Here is a 24,087-nt window from a genome sequence, read left to right on the forward strand (position 1 = left end):
GCTGCAACCGCAAGTTCTTTAGCCATTCTCTTGATTTCACTTGAATTTAACCCCTCCTCAATACTTACTAAGAAAATATGTATAATAATGGTTTGCTCATTGTCTTAGATAGAAACTAGGATTGGGGGCTTGTCTATCTCGAACACTAAAAAGTTACAAGAAACCTTTATTTTGATAATTGAACACCAAATTGGTAATGGAGAAGACCACACAAAGTTTTGAAAGATTGATTTAGATTTGCAAGCAATCGTTGAGACTTTGGGGAAGTTTTTAGGTTATTGAATAGATTCATAACAAAAAAATTCTTGCGATTTAGTTGCTCTTCATAGAGAAAATATGGAAGAGGGGTCACAATATTATGGGCACTCTTTGTCTTCATAATAGATCAATTAGTCACCAAATTTTAAAAGTCTATTGTATTCCTAAAATTGGCTTCCTCATTCTCTAGTATTTGAGAGTTTGATGCATCAGAATCTTCCATATGTTGGTGATTTCTCTTTCCTTTTATTACTTGTTTATCTTGTTGCTTCTCCCATGGGCATCATAGAGCATCTGCTACATTTCATTAATGTTTTTTCGTAGTATGCCCTTTTAGTTTGTCTATAGCTTACATGACATGCTCTTAACTAGAGAATGTAATGAACCCAATAATTGCACCCTTTTTGTTATTAAGATTTGAATATGGTAGTTCTAAACCATCAAGAAGCCTCTTGAATTTGCCAACAAACCATCCTTTTGGGGGATACTGATGCACTTACTCAAGGACAATATTTTGCTCTTCGTGACCTTAGTTAAAAATTTAGGGATTAAGATCAATCTTTTTTTGTCTCTTTAAATTTTTGACCCATTCAGAGGTGGGGTCCCATGAATTATCTCCTTGTGAGAACACTTTCAATTTTCTACATGGCTGTAGTCTTGAGTGTGCCTTCTGAAATATGAGAAAGGACTAGTTTTCCAGAACATGTGAGAACTTTCATTGTCCTAATTCTTTCTCTTCACACCATGGCATTCTTTAGAATTATAGTTTGGAGTATGTTCACTTTCTCAGGGATTTGTTCAAAATTAGGATCTAGGGTTTTAGGGATAAATGTAAAATCAAGATTTGTAGTTTTAGGGTTTAGTCTAGAATTAGGATTTGTGGTTTGAGGATTTTGTTGCTAGCTTTTGAATGCCACCTTCCATGTTTGATTTAGCAATAGGGTTTTGTTTAACCATTTCTTATGCTAGTATTTTAGTGTAAATCAAACCAATGGGCCAATTTTTAGGATTATTATTCCCTATGTATCTATAGGATAATGTTCTTAGTGGTTGTGGTGGTGGAAATTAATTTTAAAATCATAATTCTAAAGTTCAAAAATTATATTATTTTAAAATTAATTTTCAATTGTCAATTTCTATTTTTTGATTGCTCAGAAGTAAATTTGGTTGGGGTAAAATTATTTATCTCCCCAAAGAAGTGAAAGAAAAATAAGTTCTAGAAAGTTCTTTTAAAATTGTACAAGAAAAATAAAAAATTCTAAACATTTCAACTATTGAAAGCATGGAAATTATCTACAAATATCTGGCAGTTGTCTCTACAATGGTGTGTTGGTATGGAGGTATTGTTATGGACATTGTGTTTCTATGGAGGTGTTGTTATGGATGTTCATAGTAACATCAATAAGTGAAATTTCCCAAAATAAATCCTAAACCTACAATCACACCATACTTATCCAGTCTTGAAGAAAAATCTATGTAGAAATAGTATTTATTTTCAGTAAACAACAACAAAAAATTATCCAAAAATAGAACTAGTTATGTCCCATGAACACTGGTACCCTTATCGCATTTCAGCAGCACAATTTGTGGCACCAATCTCTTTTGGATGATTTTTTGATAGTAGTAAGTTGCAACACAAACCTAATTGCCTAGCCCTTTTGTACATCATGCCCGTTCTATGGCACTCAACATATTTGAATCTTAGTGGCTCTAAAAAAATGGCTACTACAAGGAACATGTAACTAATTGCATTACCCCATAGACATAAGATTTTACTAAATCTAATAGCCTCAAAGCATAAGATTTGAAAGCATTACGAAGAAAAAAGTAAAAAATGTGTTTCTTGACTTTTCCAATTGCAAATTGAAGGAATCAATTAATAACCATATTGCTTTACACACTCTAGTAGTTGCACCCATTGAATTATAGGAACCAGATAATAGACATGTTCCTAAAGTAACTACACATATGTAGAGATGATCTGTTGTTCCTAAGACTTTCACTTGCCCATGAATTTTACTGATAACATTTTGTTCTATTGAAAAACCAGAAATGGTCAAAGTTACTTCTGGAAAAAGTAATTTCCTATGCTTTGATGCAATCAGTACAAGAATGACATATTGATCTCAAATTGGTTTTGACAAGTGATTATCAACACACATAAGCAATATACTTAGTTCATGCCAAACTAATAGTACATGTCAAGCACAACATGCAAATAATAGACCATGTTGACTCATAGTGATGGTTGAGCCACTCATGTGTTGAGTCTATCAAGTTTCAAAAAGATAATATAAGCTAAGTGACACAGGAGCTGAGTAACACAAGAGCTGAGTAAATAGTGGATGCTAGGCAATACAAGTGCTAAGTCACAACAAAAAGATCAGTGCATGATGAGCATTAGAGACTTCAAATGTCAAGTAACACAATTTTGACATATTTTTTTGTAAAGGAATAAACAACTATGTAAACCATTTTTGAGCCAACTTAAGAATGAATCTCAATATTTTGGAGATAAGGAGGAATCTCTAGTTGGATTCCCTATGAAATTACATCCAGCCAATTAGAAAATGGGAAGGTTTAATCGACAAAAATGAATGAATCTTAGCCATAGATTCATACCTAACCCTAAGTCACTAAGTCTTCTTAAGGTGGACAAAACCCTAAACTTTCTAAGATTGTTGAATGAGAAAAGAGGATAGTTTTCATGTGCAAACAGAGCATTCATGGTGACTTAGAAGTTATGAAGTGAAACCACATTATGGAATCAATTAGAGAAGAATGGAGGATAGAGAAAATGATATAGCAAAGAGGCATATGATCAAGATGGATCAAGAGAACATTGTTTAGAGGTGATCTGTTATTAGGTAAGCAAGTGCCAACCATAGAATCTATGCTAAGACATTCTAATAGGTGATTTCAATCAAATCTCTTAATAGAGTATACCTAATAAACTATATGAAATCCTTCAACATGGTGCTTAATTAGTTGTAAGTTAAAGTCCTTTAACCATGTACACTTCTAACAGGGTGTTGAAATCCTCTAACAAGGTGAGACTTAACAATCTCTTTAAGTCTTTAACAGGGAAGACCTCTCAAAGGATAGATTGTGGCTCATGATCAAAACATTGTAACCTTCATTGGATACACTTTATTACTATAGTATTGAAGATTTTTGGGTGTCATCCCCACCACAATTTTACCTTCTCACTTGAAGGCTTTCTGGGTAATAACATCTAGTGTTATCTGTGTGAATGCTTACATGTTTACATGATTTAGATGTAGATGCTTTACATGTTATTTCAGTTTACTCATTGAATGCATGAGATGGATGTGTGGTGAAAGTTTTATGGGTCCAAGATTAAACAATTTATTCACCACCCCACACCCCCCCCCCCCAGAAGTTTACCTTTCCTATTGTATTTCCTACAATTGGTCTCAGAGCCTTGTTCTCCAAAAGAGAATCTTTGCAACTTTGAGGAAAGATCTTGAAATGAAAGTCTACGAATTGGGAATGACTATTGAGAATTAGGGAATTGAGATACAACTCATTCTACATCAATTGGATGAAGCAAGAGAAGAACTAAAGAAGTCCTTGAAGAGAAGGAAAGAAATTTCTATTGTAGAGAATAACACACCATATAAAGAGATTGACACTACCAAGCTATTTGCCAATGGTGACTCCAATAAATTTGATGCAGCGATTGAAGATATGATGGAAACGAATAGAGCCAAAGCTAAGGAAATTAGAAATCTCAAGTTAGAGCAAGAATTAGTAGCCATACTTGTTATGTGAGGTAACTGAACAAAAGAAGAAAGCTGTGGAAGAAAAAGCCATGATTGAAGAAGACAAAAGAATTATGGCCAACATATTGGAAGAGAAGTCAAAAGAGTTAACCAAGATTTCCAACATGCATTTGGATACTCTAAGTCAAATGATGAATGCCAACTATGAATTGAATGTGAAGGACATTGAGATAACTACATTGAAGTTGTCGAATGAACAATTGTAGAGTGACCTAAAGAGAGAAAATGAATTTGCTAAAAGTTTCAACAAACCAAATAAAGTCATCAAATACTTTAAGCAATTATTAAGATCCCCTAAATTTAATAATGATACATCTGGACTGGGATATACAAATACTTTGAGCAATTATTAAGATCTTGTAAATTTAATAATGATACATCTAGACTGGGATATACAAATACTAAAGAAGGAGAGTCATCCAAAACTGTAAAAAAAAGGAAGAAAATGGAAAGAACTCTAGATCTACTTGTCATAATTGTGGTAAGAAAGGACATGCTACTAATGTGTGTAGGAAAAATATTACAAATTAGAATGTTAAGCCCAAGAACATAATTCATTTTCATAAATGCAACAAGCAATGTCATCAGGCACATGAATGCAGAACCAAGACCATGCATACATAAAGATTTCAAGGATATTGCTACAACTATCAGAAGTATGGAAATAAAGCTTTTGAATGTAGATCCAAACCTATGTTGTCATCAAATAGGCAAATAAAGGTAAAGAATAATGGAAACTCTTATAACTGGGATTATAATACAAGGTATAGCTATCATTATTGTCAATAATATGGACATTTTCCTAAGAATTGTATTAGGACACACTTCAATGGTAATTAAAAAAGGTGTTCAAGTCAAGCCACATGTTTTAGTTATTTGAAGACTACTCACATTAGTAAGTATTTCCCAACAAAGTCAAAGGCACTAAGTTGTGAATTTGATAAAGGAAAAGGAAAGGCAAATGTTGAACACATTAGAGATGACATGAATAAGACATGGAAAAAGAAGGAAGATTTTAGCACATCAAATGGAGAAGAGATCACTTTACCCAATGGGTCAAGTGATCACACCTCATCAAACTAGGAAATCAAGAGGTATATGGGACTAATATCTAAAAAATATATCATACATCAATTCCAAAAGGTTCTAGCACTAAAAAGACTATATTAACATAAAAAAAGATGCAAGATGTTGTTAGAAATTCAAGACAAATCTTCAAGTTTTTCATGTTGTTGTCAAGAATTAAAAGTTTACTATATATTTCAAGTGGAATTTTAGAAGATGTCGAGCTCATAGTGGTTGTTGAGTTATGGAAATGTAAATAGATGTCAAGTGAGCCTGAAATTGTTTGATGTTGAGCTTACAACTATGTAAGCACTCAACATTAATTGCAGGGTTTTCAAAGGGTGTTTGATTGATTTTATCTCATTCTTCATCCTCTCAAATTTGATAAAGAGAGAGTAGAGTAGAAGGCAATCTAGAAATCTATTCCAAGAAGTTGTAGAAGATTCTAGTAGCGATCTCACATCCATTCATCAGATTTCACAAGGTATTTATCAAGAGCTGAGCTACATAGTTTTAATTTTTGTAAACTCTAGTTTTACATTATGACATTGAGTTCAAAGAATTTAGAAGGGAAGGAAGATTTAAATGTTCAATTATTGAGTAATGAAGTTAAGCATCCTATTTGCAAAGCTATCCCTAACATTGGTCAAAAGCAAGACCCTTCTAGTGCATTATCGATGATGCCACTAAATGTAATAATGGTCCAAGATGTAAGAAAATGCTATAATTGAAAGATTGGTAGCATTGGGGATATGGAAATTAGGGAATCATACAACAAACTCTATGAAAATGGTGCTTTCAAAGAAGAGTTCAAAATTGTTGAGAGGAAGGGATTAACATGAGCCCTAGATTTTTCAAATGTGTTTAAGATAGAATGGATCATAACAGTGCTTGGCCAAATCCATGACTATTAATTATGGCTAGAAAATGTACCTATTAAAATTACTAGGAGAATAATCCATAGGGTTACTAGCTACCCAACCCTAGATTGGCCTAAGACACTGAGAAGTGATTGAGAAGAACACTGGAGCTTTTTGGAACAAGAGAGGCATGAAAATAGACACAATCACTGATCCTCTAATAAACTTTGTTATAAGGGTTATATCACATTATTTTTATAAATCTAGTAGATTGAATAGTGTATCCTATATAGCTATGGATGTTGGATACAAGATTGTCAAGAAAGATCATACATATGATCTAGTAGAGCTACAATTACAACAACTGATGGAGAACCTTGGAGAAATTAGGAAAAGTAAGAGTGCACAATGTAAATTTGGCTCTATATTGGTTTGTATATTCTTTTACGTGCAAAACACATTTCCCTTATTTGGTACTATGCAATGGAAGACCAACAGATCAGTTGTAGTACAGATTGGTGAGTACATTAAGAAATTAGGAGAGAATTTTAAATCCTTAATGACTAGTCTAAAGATTTCAAGAAACCATTGAAGCAAAGACTAAGAATACTAGTATCCTTAGTTGAGAAACATTATAATGATGTATATTTTCTTGTGGGTGTTGTTTATAGTTTTGTGCAAGCTGTCACACCAAGGGTAAGATGATTCAAACCTTTAGGTTATGAGATAAATATGGATGAAACCTTTCCAGCTATAACAAATTTACTTGCAAAAGAGGTATACAAAACTATAATGATATTTGGAAATTACAAAGTGGAAAAATCAAAGGTCACCATGGAATTGAAGACTAGTTCAGTTATCAAGAAGGACAAGCTAGTAAAGAAATTGAAAGCTAAGTTTGGAGAGGGTGTCGAGGAGGATGAAGAAGAAGAAGAAGAGGATAAAGAGGAAGAAAGAACTCAAGCACAAGAACCTCTTGAATTAACCCAAGGTAGGGGAGAAGACTGGGAAGAGGAGGAGACTAAAGGTGCCAAGGGAGAAGAAGTTGAGGAAGCACCTACTCCTACCAAGCCAAAGAAGAGAAAGGCCAAGGCACAACCTATGGAAAGGTCTATTAAAATTTCCAAACCAAGTCAATCAAAACCCACTATACCTACATCAAGAGCTAGCACACATGCAACTACACAAAAGGCCAAGGAAAAGAAAAGGAAAACATAACAAGGAGGTCAAGAGTAGAAGAGACCAAGAAGGAAGTATCTTGCACAACTAGATCTTGAAGAGGAGAAAATAGAGTTAGATGACAACAACCAGTTTAAGGTGGTGAGTCACAACCCTCTTTCAAATCTTGAAAATTTATGAGAAAATGTTAAGAATAATGCATGTTTATTAGGATTTAGTCATGTTAATTTTGATAAATTTGGTTAAGAGGAAAAAACCAAGTGGAAGAGGCCATATATGCCATGATGGAAAATTTATGACAATGCCACTAGAACAGAGTGTGCAAGACACACAATTTTCAAGTGTCAGTCATCCACATGACATAATTGAGACTACTAAAATAGAAATTTTTAAGGATGTTTTTGATCTATCAACTCTTAACATAAATTCCCTCACTAAACAAGATTTGAAGAAGATATTAGATCAGTCTACACTGCAGGCCAAAATTTGTGATAATCTAGTTTTTGTAACTATAGATGAACTACAAAAGTCAATGACTGATGTTGCAATGGAAAAAGGTGAATCCACAAGAACCACCTTCTATCATCCCTTCAGTTACTCATGTACAACCTTTGGTCCAAATTCCAAAAGATACATCTACCAAGGTTGATACAAGTGTTAAGATTAATACTGCTGAGAAGGAGATAGTAGAAGAACAAGCCACCAAAGTAGGATAGATAGACATATCTGCAACTATAGAACAAGGAAAAGATACAAAACAAGTCTTAGTGGTAGAACAGGGCAAGCCTGAAGAGAGTGAGTTGACATCTAAGGTGAAGGAACAAGTTTCTATTTAAGCTTTGGTTACCAGCATCTGACACTCCTTCCACACAAACTATTCAGAAACCAAGAAAAGGTGCTATTATTTTGCAAATCTTAGTGCCAAGCTAAAGTTCAGCAAAGGCTAAAAAGGTAATTCAATATGGAGATATAAGCCTTGATGAAGAAATTGTTATACCCAAATATGATTATGATACCATGACATTAGAAAAAATAGGCATATTACAATAGGCCCTAGAAAGGAAAAAAATTAAGAAATTATTAGGAGGGAGTATAGGTAGAAGCAGGCACTACAGAACATCAAAGACATCTTTCTAGATGCATTTACTTTGCCAACTTTTCATGAGACAAAGACACTAATGGAATAGCTAAAAGATATAGTGGAGAAGGTTAGTAATTGAGACCTTGATACTAATGCCAAATTATTAGAATGGTTAGAAAAGAAGTTCCAAAACAAAGTTAATGAGAAAATATCTAGTGACATAGCACTTACACAAGTTGCATTGGCAACTAAGGTTGAGGATGTGAAGAAGGTAATTGAGAACATATTCTCATTGTATACTAAATTGTGTAACCCATAACTCTTCACCCAAGAGACCAAAAGTCACATTCTAAGTCTAGAAAGCCAAATTTCTGCATTAGGTGCAAGACTACCAATAAATCAAGCTTAGAGTGAGAAGCATATCATGATATTGTTTCGAACACAGAGTCAGTTAGCTATATTGATAGTGGATGAGGCTAACATAAGAGCCAAACTATCTAGCATCCAAGCAACCCTCACCATCCATATGAAAATTTTGTAGAAGAAGCTAGGCTATGTTGAAACTCTACTGAAGAAAGATGCCAATCTTTCTACTTTGGATGGTGTAGTCCACCTTACTACCGAGCTTGCAATCCATATCAAGTCATTTGATGTTGCATGTGATAACTTGGATGTAGCCCTCAAGATAATATTGGATGTCCATAAATCATTTTTGGACAAACATAGAATAAGTGTATAGCCCATTGACATAAGTGTCAAAAGGGGGGAGATATATAAGGAGACTAAAACAAAGAGGGAGATACATTTTTGGGGGAGAAATTGAGAACAATAGAGCAAAAGGGAGAGAACGAAACAAGAAAACTTAGATGAAAGAGTATCATCAATCAACAAAACAAAGCATGAAGTCAAAGTGTATCAACAGAGACACATTTACTTAGAGGGAGTATAAAATTTTGGTTACAAAATAGACATATCAACTCAGTGAGAGTTATCAAATTTTGAGGTATATAAATTATTACAAAATTTTGATGTTTTGAAGTTTTGTATATAAGCTGAGTTAGGATATGTTATGCTTGTAAGAAGAAGGATATTAAGGTATACTCAAGTGTTTTTGACACTCATGTCAAAGTGCAAGATTGTTGATCTTAGATTGGTTTTGACAAGTGAGTGTGAACACACTTAAGCCATTTATTTACTTCATGCCAAATTAATAGTCTATGTCGAGCACAACATGTAAATAATAGACCATGCCGAGTCATAGCGAGTGCCAAGCCACTCATGTGCCAAGTCACTCAAGTGCTGAGTAGATAATATAAGCTGAGTGACACAGGAGTTGAGTAACATAGGAGTAGAGTAAAAAATAGATGTCAAGCAATACATGTGCCAAGTCACAACAAAAAGATCAGTGTATGTTAAGCATCAAAGACTTTAGATGCTGAGTAACATAGTTTTGACATTTTTTTTGTAAAGGCACAAACAACTATGTAAACCATTTTTGAGTTGACTTAAGAATGAATTTTGATATTTTAGAGATAAGGGAAAATCTCTAGTTAGATTCCTATCACTAATACATTAGGGGTCAATTTGCGATGGCAAGAAAATGTAATATGTTTTTGGCTTTTTTTTTTTCAATTTTAGCCCGATGCCATTGCAATTGTGACACCACCAAGATATAAGAGGAAAAAGAAATCGAAAAACATTGTTCATTTGAAAGAAATTGACACAGGGTTCTTCGAAAAGGGAAGGCAGGAGACTTCGGCAGTATTGAGAGGGGCAAAGACCTGCATCTGGCACTAGCTCGAGGAATTGAGAGGGGTAGAGATCGGCATCGGCTAACTCAACGCATTGAGAGGGGCTAATCTACTATATTCTATGGGGATGTCTATGGCAAAAGGGCCAAGGGCAACATTCAGAGGAGGTTGATGGCAAGGTGCAAAACAAACAAACCCATTACTCTTAGAATCCTTTTTTATCCAATCAATATTATTATTATATATATGAAGTAGAAAATGGGAGGAGACACAACCATACCAGATGTAAATTATCTCCTGGCCTCCAAAAATGCGGTGGGCTCAAGCTATTTGCAATTTATCTTCCCATGTCCCATAGATGGTCATGCATTCTAATTATAACTGTAAATTTTTCTCATGAATTCCCTTTCATTTCTTGAACAAGACACTTGGTTTTAAGCATTTCCATTGCATGTCGAGAGCTCCATGCTGATGCCTCCCATACTTCCATGGTAGTGTGCTTGGATTTGTCAACAAAAAAACATGCGAAATCCATGAAAATTTGTTGTTCCTCATAGTCCAATGAATCAAATCTTATTTTAAGGCTTTGGTGTATGTCTCAAGGCAATGTCTTGGTAACTTTGTTCAATTCTAACCTCCAATAATTCTAATCTCTGCCACGAACATGACTGCCGAGAACTTGAAGTGACATAGGTAATCCTCTGCATACATTCAAGGAGTTAGCCATTTATATTTGACATGACTTATCATGGTAATAATAATCCAGATTTATTGAAGGAACAATTCAGTGTATCATTAAATCACAATAGTGAGGAAGTATCTATATTGGGTGTGGTCTAAGATGAATCTTTATTGGAAAGTATTGCCTTTGATAGAGTCAAAGTGTCTAATCAAATATTATGATAATATCTACAATGAAAATCAGACAGTCATTATACATTTAAACCATAACCATATTAATGCAAACAACTGCAATTCATATGTTTCAACATATTCAACCTGATAAATAAGGAAAATAAATAACAACAGTTTCACCAAAATCTTGATGCACCAAATATTGGAGATAAATAGACACGACTTTGAGTAACCAAAAATGGACACTGAGTTGTTATGTTGTCAGATGGAGCAATGAGGTCCCAAGTTGAAGGCGGGCATGAAGGTGCTTCCATGAAAATTAGGCATCCATATGGCTTACCCCTACAAACTAAGCTTGCCACATTGTTCCAATGTACAAATCCACTAATCACATGTATTTCCATTCTTATTATTTTTAAGCTTGGTCATGCTACCCTCCAGTAAACACAAACCTCCATACCTATTTTTGAGCAAATTTCTTTTACTAAGCATCTCTATTTTATTCATAAATAAATGAATGTTGTAATTTGGTATACTAGTTAATAAGAGGAAATAGTTAGTTCAATTCAATCCCCCATTAAATTTAAAATTAAAGGCATAATTATTTAAATCTAGATTGACCTTCACAAAATAAAACTAAAAATAAAATATACAAGATTTGAACTATAATAATATACTAATTTGTGACATTCTAGAGTTACTCCCACACATGACATGTAAGCTTTGTGATGAATGACTATACTAGAGCTAAAAAAAACATGGGTCATCCACCACTCTCTTCCAAATCCGCTGGTACCACTGCACACTCCTAATTCACTCTCTAGAAGAAAATGATATTAAAAAAACTTTTTGCAAATAATTCCAATCCATAACTTGCAAACAGATAGAATATAAATTCACATAATCATAATATAGCTTAATGGGTCAAGACTACTATCTCCAACATAAGCAACAATAGAAAAATGCATGATTGCATCAAATGCATTATTTTTAAATATGTTATCAACTTGACTTTTCTATTAAAGGCTCTAATGCTGAATTGTAACAAATGGTGAGCTCAATAAACAATAATCTCTTAAATTAAAATGAATTAACATCATTTCTCAATTTAAATGCAACCATTTTCTCACCCAAGTCAACATTTATGAAATGCAGCTGGTTAGAGTTCAAAAATCATTGTCATAACACATGTACAACTCCTATATTTCCCAAGATAAATTGTCCTACAATTTAGTAAATATTAAATTAAATCCTCCACCATCCTTGACTTCATTGAAAGGTTTAAGAAGATTTGTCACATAAATTTCAAATTACATAGGGGAACATAATTCAATTTAGGAACTTCAAATTACCAAAAAAAATTGTTGCTTGACTTGTTTGACGAGGGGCACTAACTATAGTATTTCTTCATATCATCATGCTTAAAGTAGACACGTACATTGTTTGCCATTTGAGGCTATATCTAAATTATTGGAGGCAAAATATTATTATCTGAATGGGGAGATTAGAAAGCTGACCAAAATTTGTCAATCTATTTATAATTTATATTAATTTTTTGACTGTGTTCAAGAATTATATTATTTTTTTGCAATTTCAGGTATGGATTTTATGATGAATGTCTGAGATGATATGGAAATGCAAATGTATGGAAGTATTTTATAGATCTCTTTGATTACTTGCCACTGATAGCCCTCATTGAAAGCCAGGTAAAGAAAAAGATATTATACACTATTTTTTTGGTACCCTGTGTAGCACAACAAACTTGTTCTTACTATAAGAAAATTTTCTTTTCTTTTGTTTCATTGCAGATCTTCTGCTTGCACAGAGGTCTCTCCCCATCATTGGACACACTTGATAACATACAAGCTTTGGATCACATATAGGAAGTGCGTCTATACACATAAGTATAATGTTCTATGCCACATAGATTTGAAAAGAAGATCACAACCATAACATTCAGTTCTATGCATGATAGTGCCTTAGATCTGGTTCTATGTAGTGTTCTCTATTAGAAGAATTTTCTGTCCTGGTTACTAAATAGTTTCTATTTGAAAGTATTTTGGTTGTACTGGCTATGTAGTGCCCCACCAAGGAACCCTTGGAACTAAGCATAAAACATGCAGGGGATTTTGTTAAAGCAATTGCATCATTACACAATTAAATTAGGACAACAATGCTAACAACATGAACAAAAATGAACAAAAAATCACTATCACTTTGTGCTTTTGCACAAAAAGTTGTAAACACCAGCGTCTACATGTGAAAATCTACGATCTCACTTGTTGCCTATTAGAAGAGCCTCCTATACATTCACCATACCCTTGATGGTGTGTTAAATTTTGTGCAATGATGATGAGATCACTGGAAAAAAGAAGTTGAAATAGTGGCTTAGAGATGATATGTAAATCTTTGGGTCATGCAATAATAAATGTGGCATGGATGAGCATTGATTTTTCTTTGACTTCATGCCAACCACATAAAGGACAATTTTCTTGGAGCCTTCAAATTGAATCTAGTAGTTGTAGGGTCAAATCAAACTATCAATGAAGCTCTAAGTTGTTTAAGAGGATAGGTGGGACCTGTGGTGAAAAATGTCACAATTCTGGGTATACTGGTGCATTTGGGAACTTTTTGCATGCTGAAATGAAGACTTAAGGGATTTTGGAGTGCATTCAGACCTTTGTGGGTGAACATAATACAGACATCAACACCAATAAATATAATCAAATGAAACTCAGATGCAATTGATGAATAATGCAGATGCTAAAGTTCTAAACCATCCAGATAGCCCTAATAGTTGTTGGACCTAATTTATTGCCAACCACTATAGTGTTCAGCATTGGAAGTATGGGGACAATATAATAGATCACACCTTAATTCCTTGCCCCATGTAGAAAAATCTAATAATGGACCCTTCTACCATCTCTTGTCTCTTGTATTCTGAGTTCCATGCCAAGGGGAGAATCTTCATGTGTGACTATGTAAATCCTCATTTTTTTGCCATTCTAAATCCTAAAAACCAATTTGATGCATGCACTCAATGATCAATTTTTAGATCTTACCCACTACTTATGTTCAAACAATATACTGATTAAGAGAATGTTAAAGATTCATGATTAAATATTGCTATTAATGTCAAAAGTGTGAGCCAGATCACAAGTGTTAGCATCAATGTCAAAATGAGGACTAGAAGAGATGTAATTCCTATATTACAACTAAGCATAATTGACGATGGAGGATTCATGTTAAGTTTTTCAAGAGGTGGTCTATTGAAACATATGTACCAGCATAGTATGGCAACATATTATGAAATTCTTCATACAGATCAAATTCACCAAAGGAACTATTAACACGCAGTCAGATATTGGAAAGAGAGAAACTTAAGGAAGAAGATTGTGAACTTCCATTTTGGTATGGAAAAACTGGTAGCATGAAATTACATGCTCAACATCTCTTACACTAGAGTCAACGAATATGGAAGTTCATTTTGTCATTTGACTTTAATTCAATCAATTCTAAAAATTCAAGTGGACTTTTCCACAAATACATAGAAATATGAATCTCTACCTGCCACAAATATTGACAAGACCAAAACAAGTATAAGATATCCATAATGATTGCTCAAATATTCAGATGGACGTGAAGCGGTGAGCAAAAGGTAGTAGTTCCAACATCATCATTGGAAATAACTACACTTGGAGAGTATGATAGAAAAGACTTTAAACACTCTAGTTTTTAGAGATTAAAATATATACATGTCGGTGTGTAGTTGTACATACCTTTATGCAATGATTGTAGAAGGAATAGTGACTGTCAAACATAGTGGGATAAATTTGAAGATTATTATGAGAACCCCTAAATTACTACAACAGAAATACCCAGGCATATGACTGAATATGCAAAGGGACATAATTGTTATTGATCAGTGCTAATGATTAAAATATTGCTCTTCAGAAATATCGTATGAATCTATGCATTGCTTCATATTGATAATAGAAGGTCATCGTGTATAATGAATATATATATAAACTTTGAGGAAGAATTTGTTGGAAGGCTACAATATAATAACATGGCTTCATTGGCCAACATGCCAAGAGGGTGGATCTCAATAAGATCTCACATTACCAAGAAATATCCCAATATATTAATATACCAAATCACAATATCCACAACATCACATAGATCCCCTTTTACAAGCCAAGGCAATGTGCAACAAGCATACCATTATTAATAGAAAATGGTCTTTGACATTAGTGCTTGGACCCCTTAGACAAGACAGTAAACTGATGATCATTATATGGTGAAGATCCTTCAAATAAAAGCTGCGAATGTATCCAAGGATAGTGAATCGCCTTGCAAACACTCTAAATACCTTTAACAAAAAGATGAAATTATCTCTCTTTCTGCCCCTCATCATATGAGTCATGCTCTCTAATATTTATCATAGTTTTGATCTTCTTCTTCACTGAAATTAATTGTGATCATGCTGTTTTAATTTCATTAAATCTACTCATATCATTGTTGATAGCTCTTCTGTAACCTCTAATGATGATGCTCCTCTAGACAATGGTAAATGTACATCTTGTCATGTCCTATCATCTCTGAGTTTCTATAACAGTCCATCTCACTTTCTCGTTGTCACTGTTATGGATTCCATTTGATGACATATCTGTTTTGTTATTTTCAACATTTACCATTGTTCTTGGTCTATGCTCACTGAACATACATATAAAAGTGTGTAAAAGTCTTAGATGATACTCATCAATGGCAAGTTAAAGCAATGTAAAGTTCTTCTTTTCCTACAACACATATAACAATAATGTAAACTTACCTTGAAACTTCTTCTTTTCCTGCAACACATTTAACAACAATTTTAAGTTCTTGCAAGGTATATACTTATGAATAAATATTACATCTTGATTTAAATGAAAACAATTTTCATTCCTTTTAAGCTTCATTCATCTCGAGGTGCAATTCACAAACTCAAGAATATTGGCTTTTGTTCTTCAGGATACCTTTAGGGGAAGAGTATGTGAATGCCCCCTCGTGTCTAGAGTCCAGTTTAGAGGAGATGGCTATTTACACTGCTAAGGTTTGTTGAATCTAATTCTAAATAACATTGCTTGCTATTTTTGAATCTAATCTAATGTATATTTTAACTAGACTTGTAGCTTATATGTTTTGAAATTATTGTTAGGCCTTGTAGTTTGTATAATTTGATTGCTAGAGAGCTTCTACAGCTAAGCAAGAAGGTCGTTGCACGAGTTATAGCCACGTGCTCGGGTATGAAAATTGTATATTTTTTATTCTAATGTATATTTTAACTAGACTTTTAGCTTATATGTTTTGAAATTTCTTTTAGTGTCTTAATGTTGTAAGGTCTCTTGAAATAAGACCTTTAGGCAGTTGGTCAAAGTTTTACAAGTAATCTTAGGAATAAAGTCAAAGAAAGTATTTTTAAAATATTAAAGTATTTAGCTAGGTCTAAGAATATTTGTGAACTTTTGATAGTTTTGCTTAGTTTTTGAAAGTTGTAGACCAAAGTTTTCATAGCCTGGTTTTTGCTTCCTACAAAGAATGATCATGTCAGATAATATAAGTGAAGAAAAATATAGGGAGACAATCCCTAGATTATGGTCTAACTTGAAAAGAAAAGGCGATGGAAAATGTTATTGTCCTTGCAATATTTGTAAGGGCTTAAACCGTAGAAGACTGCTAATCAAAACAGTTAAGAGACATTGTAGGGAGAATGGTCACATTGAAGGGGGGCATGACTATCATCCACTGGTAAGTCATTCATTATATCATTTTAACAATTTATATACATATGAAATCACTTGATGATGAGTTGATGATCATGTTTTATTTATGTTAATCAATTTTATATAGGTTGATCTTCCTAGAGAAGTACATGATATGAACCACAACAATTCAAAGAATATGGTTTTTGAAGTGGAGGAACATGGAGGTACAAATATCCAAGGTGAAGATAATGATCCCATGGAAGATGATGATCATGTGCTAGAAAACACAATTGAAGAGGATGGTATAAATACATTGATCCATGACACATCTAGTCCAAGCATATCTGATCATGATGATGATGATAGCCTCGATGTACCTCTACTTCAAAAGGCATACGAGCCCCTATATAAAGACTCCCAAACAACTCTTCTTTTTGTTCTATTGTTGTTGTTGAACTTGAAGGTTCTGAATGGTTTATCCAACATAACAATGTCACGTATGTTAAGGTATGTCATATATGTCTTTATAGTTAACAAAGGGTGAATAATGTACCACTAATATTGTTTATATTAACAACTTATATTTTTTTCTATAGATTGATAGGCGAGTTTCTATTACCATCATCAAATATTCTACCTCACTCATATCGAGAATTAACTGGTGTTATGAAAGATATTGGAATGGAGTATGAAGTAATACAAGCGTGTCCCAATGATCATATTATATATTATAAAGAACATGAATTTGTAACATAATGCCTTGTATGTCATACAAGTAGATATCAAATAGATCGACTAACAAAAAAGGTGCCTCAAAAGGTTCTTCATTACATCCCCATTATTCCATGAATGTGACAATTATTCAGGTGTAGTAGCTTGGCTCAATTTATGGACTATCATGCACGTAATAGAAGTCAAGATGACATTGTTAGAATCCCTACAAATGGTTCGACATTTATTCACATCGAGGAAAAGTGGCAACACTTCAAAGAAGAACCTCATAATCTCAAGCTTTCATTGGCAACAGACAGTGTCAATCCATTTGGAGAGATGAGATCTATTTACTCGATGTGGCCTATTTTTGTTATCAACAATAACATTCCTCTGTGGATGTCAATAAAGAGGGAGCACATTATGTTGGCAATGATTGTTCTAGGTATCTTATCATTTGATAGTTATTAATTTACATGTACTTACAAATCTTGTAGTAAAATAGTCACAATAATTACGTAATGTTATTGTTCATTCAAGTAGGTAAATATCAAGTAAAAGATATGAATGTATATATTGAGCCTCTTATCAACGAGTTGGTTGAATTATGGAATAGTGTCACTATGTATGACGTGTCTAGACTAGTAGGAAAAAGACAATTTCAATATACCAATTTTCAATGGAATCAAAGAAATATCAACTAGGCTGTGGGTTCATAAATAAGAATCTTTCTTGGCACTCAAGCCTGTAGAAGAGAAGGCAATACAATTTTCTACCATGCTCTTGATGTTGAAGTCGCACCTCCTTCTGAGCAATACAATAAGAACTTCAAGAATCGAAAATTAGATGATGAATTAGATGTGAAGGCTCCTAATCAGCCTAAAGTCACATCTCCTAAGTTAGGAAAAGAATCAAGTAATGAGTTAAGAAGAACAAATCTTTGTTTTCATTGCAAAGAAAATTAGAAACTAGACATAGGTCTCTTGGTAAGGGTAAGGCATACCTTATTGAGGTGAATTCTGATGTGGGCAGTGATGAGGATAAATGGGTGGTTTTATTGGCTTCATTGCCATGGAAAACCTTTGGTCATTGAGTTTCTCCTAGATTCCAAGTGAATTTAGACATTCCTATTATTTGATGGTAAATATATGTAGACATAGCAGATAATAAGTCAAGTTAGTTCAATTCATATGTATCTACAAATGACCTTTTTGATGAAATGATTGCTCCTCTAAATGTCTCTTCACTTGTTGAGAAGTGGTGGCGAGCCCATGATTTGTGAGAGGACTAGACAAAAGAAATTTCTGTGCCAATTTGGAGAACTTCTTGGAAGCTGTCAACACTTTTGGTAAAACAAGACAAATTTATTCATGCCAAATATTGGTAAGCGGTGTAAAAAGTACAAATCTAACTGCCACTCCAATGCATAGTGCTATGTACAGGAAATACAACAGAAGCTTGAAGATATGGAACAAGAAACATCAAGACAAAGACAACGTGCAACCGAAAATGAGCAGGAGCTCAGCAAAGTTAGGCATGATTTCGAGGTTCTAAGGTCTAGTATTGATAATTTAGTTGGTGCACAGGAGTCTCTCTTGTCCTCTGAGAAGTGAATCCAAGAAATGAAGAAAATTTTGGAAGGGTAAGCCTACTCATCATCTGTTATATATGTTTTATTTGGGCCAACTATCATGCTTTTTGAAGCCGACTTTTGACTGATCTAAATTTACTAGGTAAAGGTTTTCATTGAATGTTCTCATTTTTAAATAAATCTTAATGTTTTCTTATTGTATTTCATTCGTTGTCTTCATTTTATCAAATTTCAAATAAGCTATATCTTCATAGGGTAGACATCATGCAATATAGATGAGAATGTGTAGTAGGAATTTAGAATTTAATGATATGTACAGGCCATCAACCAATTCTAAATACCATGTTATTGCTTTCTATTTTAATATAAAATTGTATGTTCAAAAGAAATAGAATTATAGTGAGGAGCGCTACTCTTGATTGATTTAAAGTAGTGTTTACAATGAATATGGTCCATATAGTTCTTTAGTCACGAAAGTTAGCCACATTTTTAAGATATCAAAATATGTAAATATAGGTCATGGAAGATATTAATTTATTAAAAGAAAACTAAGCATTCATTTTTACATGTGAAACAACATTTATTTTCTCTAGATTTTCATTACCCAGATTTATCAAAAGTTCTAGGTCAAAAAAATTCATAGATGGGAAATAGACTTTGGTTATTATTTATTTATGAAATTCAGGCATGATTGAGTGAATTTTGTGAGTCTATCCATCAACACTAGAATATGAGATATTGATCTTCTACAGAATAAGATGCATGATGTAGAATTACATTTTTATACATTTTCTAAACAATTATTTACTCAGATGGCAGGTTAATTTCATTTCTCAGGTTGAACTAACATACTTTTGTTTTTATAATTTCAGTTTTATGCGTGTAATTATTAAAATTAGTAAAAGGCTATTGAAATATCCTAGAAATCACACTTTTTTTTTAGAATTACAGGCTTATATTATTTGTCCATTCTTTTTCATTATGCCAGGCTGGCTCAATTCTGTATTACAACATTACTGTTATATGCCTAGCTAAATTTTTGAAGAACTTGAATTTCATCTCTTTAGCTATTTTGTTTCTTAAATGATTAATCTAGATTGCTCTGTATCCTAACATATTACATATGATAAGAGGAAGCTTTGTGAAAGCTTTATATACTAATAGAAGTCAAGTCACAGAGTTTGTTGTATATTCTAGTTCAACACTGGAAACAATTTTTGTGACTGGTAACAGTATTCACTTTGTTTTCACCAATCAATATCATCCACAAATAGAATGATGCACTACATAATAAACAAAATAAAAATATGTTAGAAAATGATTTATTATGGTGTTCTTGTTCATGATGGTTGGAGCACACATTCTGGTCATTATTTCTGCTTTTTTGAGTCACTTAAACCTTTCAAAATTATTTTTATGTTGGGAACTCTAGGTTATAGTCTTAGAAAAGTATTTTATTCATTAAAAATTGCTTCAATCTAGCTTATAGGTGAAGTGTACACAATGTTCTTATTGCTCAAATTAATTCAATCCTTTCTTAGATTTGAGCCTAGAGATCATTCGAGCAGATTCCTTGTTGAAAGCATTATCCCATTACACGATAGTGGAGCAGTTAGATGGGGGTGTGAAAAGATATCAATGTGAACAATGCAAAGTAAAAGTGAAGGATCTAGAACAACTCAAAATTGATAAAGCACCACATGTTCTTGCAATTCATCTCAAGCACTTAAGTGTAGTTGGATCTGGAGGAAAATTTGACAAAAAACTAGACTTTGGTTATACATTGGATCTCAAACCACTTGTTAGAAGTTCACATGTAAGTAGCCCTTACAATATTATTTTCTAGTGGATCACATTTTTAGTGGAATCTAATAATATAGTTTTTGTAATATCTACTAGTTTTATAATAAATTTTGCACATTTGAATGATATTCTATTTTCTCTGTCTATTGATCAATCATAGGAGGGCAATTTTAAGTACACTCCTTATGGTATTCTTGTTCATGATGGCTAGAGCACACATTCTGGTCATTATTTCTGCTTTTTTGAGTCACTTAAACCTTTCAAAATTATTTTTATGCTGGGAAATCTAGGTTATAGTCTTATAAAATATTTTATTCATTAACAATTGCTTCAACCTGGCTTGTAGGTGAAGTGCACACAATGTTCCTATTGCTCAAATAAATTTGATCCTTTCTTAGATTTGAGCCTAGAGATCATTCGAGCAGATTCCTTGTTGAAAGAATTATCCCATTACATGGCAGTGGAGCAGTTAGATGGGGGTGTGAAAAGAGATCAATGTGAATGATGCAAAGTAAAAGTGAAGGCTCTAGCACAACTCAAAATTGATAAGGCACCATATGTTCTTGCAATTCATCTCAAGCACTTCAGTGTAGTTGGATCTGGAGGAAAAATTGACAAAAAGGTAGACTTTGGTTATACGTTGGATCTCAAACCATTTGTTAGCAGTTCACATGTAAGTAGCCCTTACAATATTATTTTCCAGTAGATCACATTTTTAGTGGAATCTAATAATATAGTTTTTGTAATATCTACTGGTTTTATAATAAATTTTGCACATTTGAATGATATTCTAGTTTCTCTGTCTATTGATCAATCACAGGAGGGCAATTTTAAGAACACTCTTTATGGTGTTCTTGTTCATGATGGCTGGAGCACACATTCTGGTCATTATTTCTACTTTATTCATTCATCCACAGGCATCTAGCATGCTTTAGATGATAATCGGGTATACATTTGCTATAGTTGTGAAGACATGTTTAATTTTGTGGAGTAAGCTCATTATAATTTGTGTATAACAAAATACACAAAAGAACTACAATTTTATGTGGAACCTTTTCTTTATATGGTAACACTAATTATACTGAAGTTTCTTAGATTGATTGAAGTTATTCTTATGACATTTTGTACTCTAGGTCTATTCAGTCAGTGAGAAAAGTGTGCTTTCCCAGAAAGCTTACATGCTATTCTATATAAGAGATAAGAAAACTAGCATTCAAACAGTAGGTGGGTCTGAATCTCAATATAATGGCTCTAAACTAAAGAAGAGGGTGTCATTGAACATTGGACATCCAAAGGAAAACCACTTACAAGATTCATATGCCCCCCAGGTGACAGAAAACATGCATTCTTTCCAAACGACAACAATCTATTTTAGTGTTGCAAGTGTAAACAAGATATCCCAACAAGTAGAAAATTGGTCAAATGTCAATTTCATTTCAGAAAGTCTAGAAAAGAACACAAGTTCTTGCCAGTCATGCAGTAAATCCAGATCATCAGTAGATCATGATGCTACATTATAGATGGTGCCTCCAAGAACCAATAGTATTCAAACAAATAATGTCTTCTGGACAAGTCATACCATAAGTAATGGATGCACATCGAATGGGTCTAGTAATAATGTTAAGAAGTAGGAATCTGAAATAAAGGGAACTAATTCTATGGGTAATTTTAATATTATGGTTGTTAGACATTCTCAGAACTGTGATGTGAGCAATGATAATGAGAACTATATTGGTAGAAATTTTGAAGCTTATTCAAAAATTAATGGTAACAGATCATGAGAATGTCAAACATTCTACAAATGGTTTGACAGGTATTATTACTCGGCATCATGCTACTAAACTTCAAAAAAATGATTCAAATGGTAAACTTGTAGCTAGTGAGCATCTAGAGAATGGTAGTGTGGTCCATAATTCTATAGATAATGAGAGTGAGGCTGCTAAGATCCTATCCCTAGAAGATGGTTCCTTATTTCAGGTGCTTGTTTTTTTTATTAATGTTGCAGTGTATATGTTTGCTTTTGAGAAAATTGCTTTTAGTCCTAATGAATCTTTATATGTTCCTTTTGGGAGGGAGGCAAAAATAGTACTTTGCTTTGTAAGGGAAGGGAAATGAATGGGTCATGTGTAAAATCTATGCATCCACATAGGTTGCAGAAATATAGTCAAGAAACTAAATGTATTTCCAGCCAAAAGTACTAAAAACACCATGGCTGAAGGTGTAGTAGGCTGAATATGCTTGCAGCGGGGTTGTTGTAGCGACGACGGCATTTGGTGTTGCTGCCACAGCGGCCCCACCCCAGTGCTTTTCGCAGATGTTGCAATTCAACGTCTGCATGACTATTGCGATGGAACATGCATCGCAGACATAGCATCACTATCGCAATTCTTGCTAGGGCATTGCAATTGCAATGTCCTAGCAAGAATTGTGATGTTCGGTAGTGTCGACGCCACAGCTACCCCGCTGCAAGTGCCGTCGTGTTCTCGTTGCAATTTTTTGAGGATGTCGCAATTGCAATAACCAGGGAAGTAATTGGATGGCTTCCGCCACAGCGACCCTGTGGCTAGATGCCGACGCGACCCCGTCGCAATGCATTAGCGAATGTCAAAATTGCAACGTATGTCACAGGCATTGGGATGGGATTCATGCTGGAATAAAGTGGTTAAATTGCGATGGATAGGCGTCAAAATTATGATGGCAGAGGATAGACGTCATAATTTGCGACTAAAAAACAACGACGTCTACTACTGTCACAGTGGCGACACATTTTCTTCGTAATTACGACACTTAGCTATCACAAATCGATGCCAAATGTATTAGTGTATGCAATTACATGTAGCCAATCAGAAAATGGGAAGGTCTGAGCAGAAAAATAGATGAACCTTAGCTATAGATTCATACCTAACCCTAAGTCACTAAGTCTTCTTAAGGAAGACAAAACCCTAAACTTTCTAAGAGTGTTGAAGGAGTAAAGAGGATAGTTTGCATGTGCAAATAGAGTATTCATGGTGACTTAGAAGTTATGAAGTGAAACCACATTGCACAATTAGTTAAAGTAGAAAAAAGGATAGAGAAAAGGACACAACAAAGAGACATCTAATAAAGAAGGATCAAGAGAACATTATTTAGAGGTAATCAATTATCAAACAAGTAAGTGCCAACCAAAAGATCTATGCTTAGACATTCTAATAGGTGATTTGAGTCAAATCTCTTAACATAGTAGTCCTAACAAATTGTATGAAATCCTTTAACAAGGTGATTACTTAGTTGTAAGTTAAAGTCCTTTAACCAGGCACACTTTTAACAGGATGTTGAAATCCTCTAACAAGGTGAGACCTAACAGTCTTTGTAAGCCTTTAACAAGGCATGCCTCTCATAGGGTA

General features: G+C 33.7%; 1 pseudogene; it reads right to left on the reverse strand.

The window, feature by feature from the left end:
- Positions 1 to 166: 166 nt before the first annotated feature.
- LOC149543842 (uncharacterized) lies at positions 167 to 23,299 on the reverse strand (annotated as a pseudogene).
- Positions 23,300 to 24,087: the final 788 nt, after the last annotated feature.

Source organism: Cupressus sempervirens, chromosome 8 (assembly GCF_028749045.1).
Source record: "Cupressus sempervirens isolate cs-2001-9-10 chromosome 8, ASM2874904v1, whole genome shotgun sequence".
NCBI classification, from domain to species: Eukaryota; Viridiplantae; Streptophyta; class Pinopsida; order Cupressales; family Cupressaceae; genus Cupressus; species Cupressus sempervirens.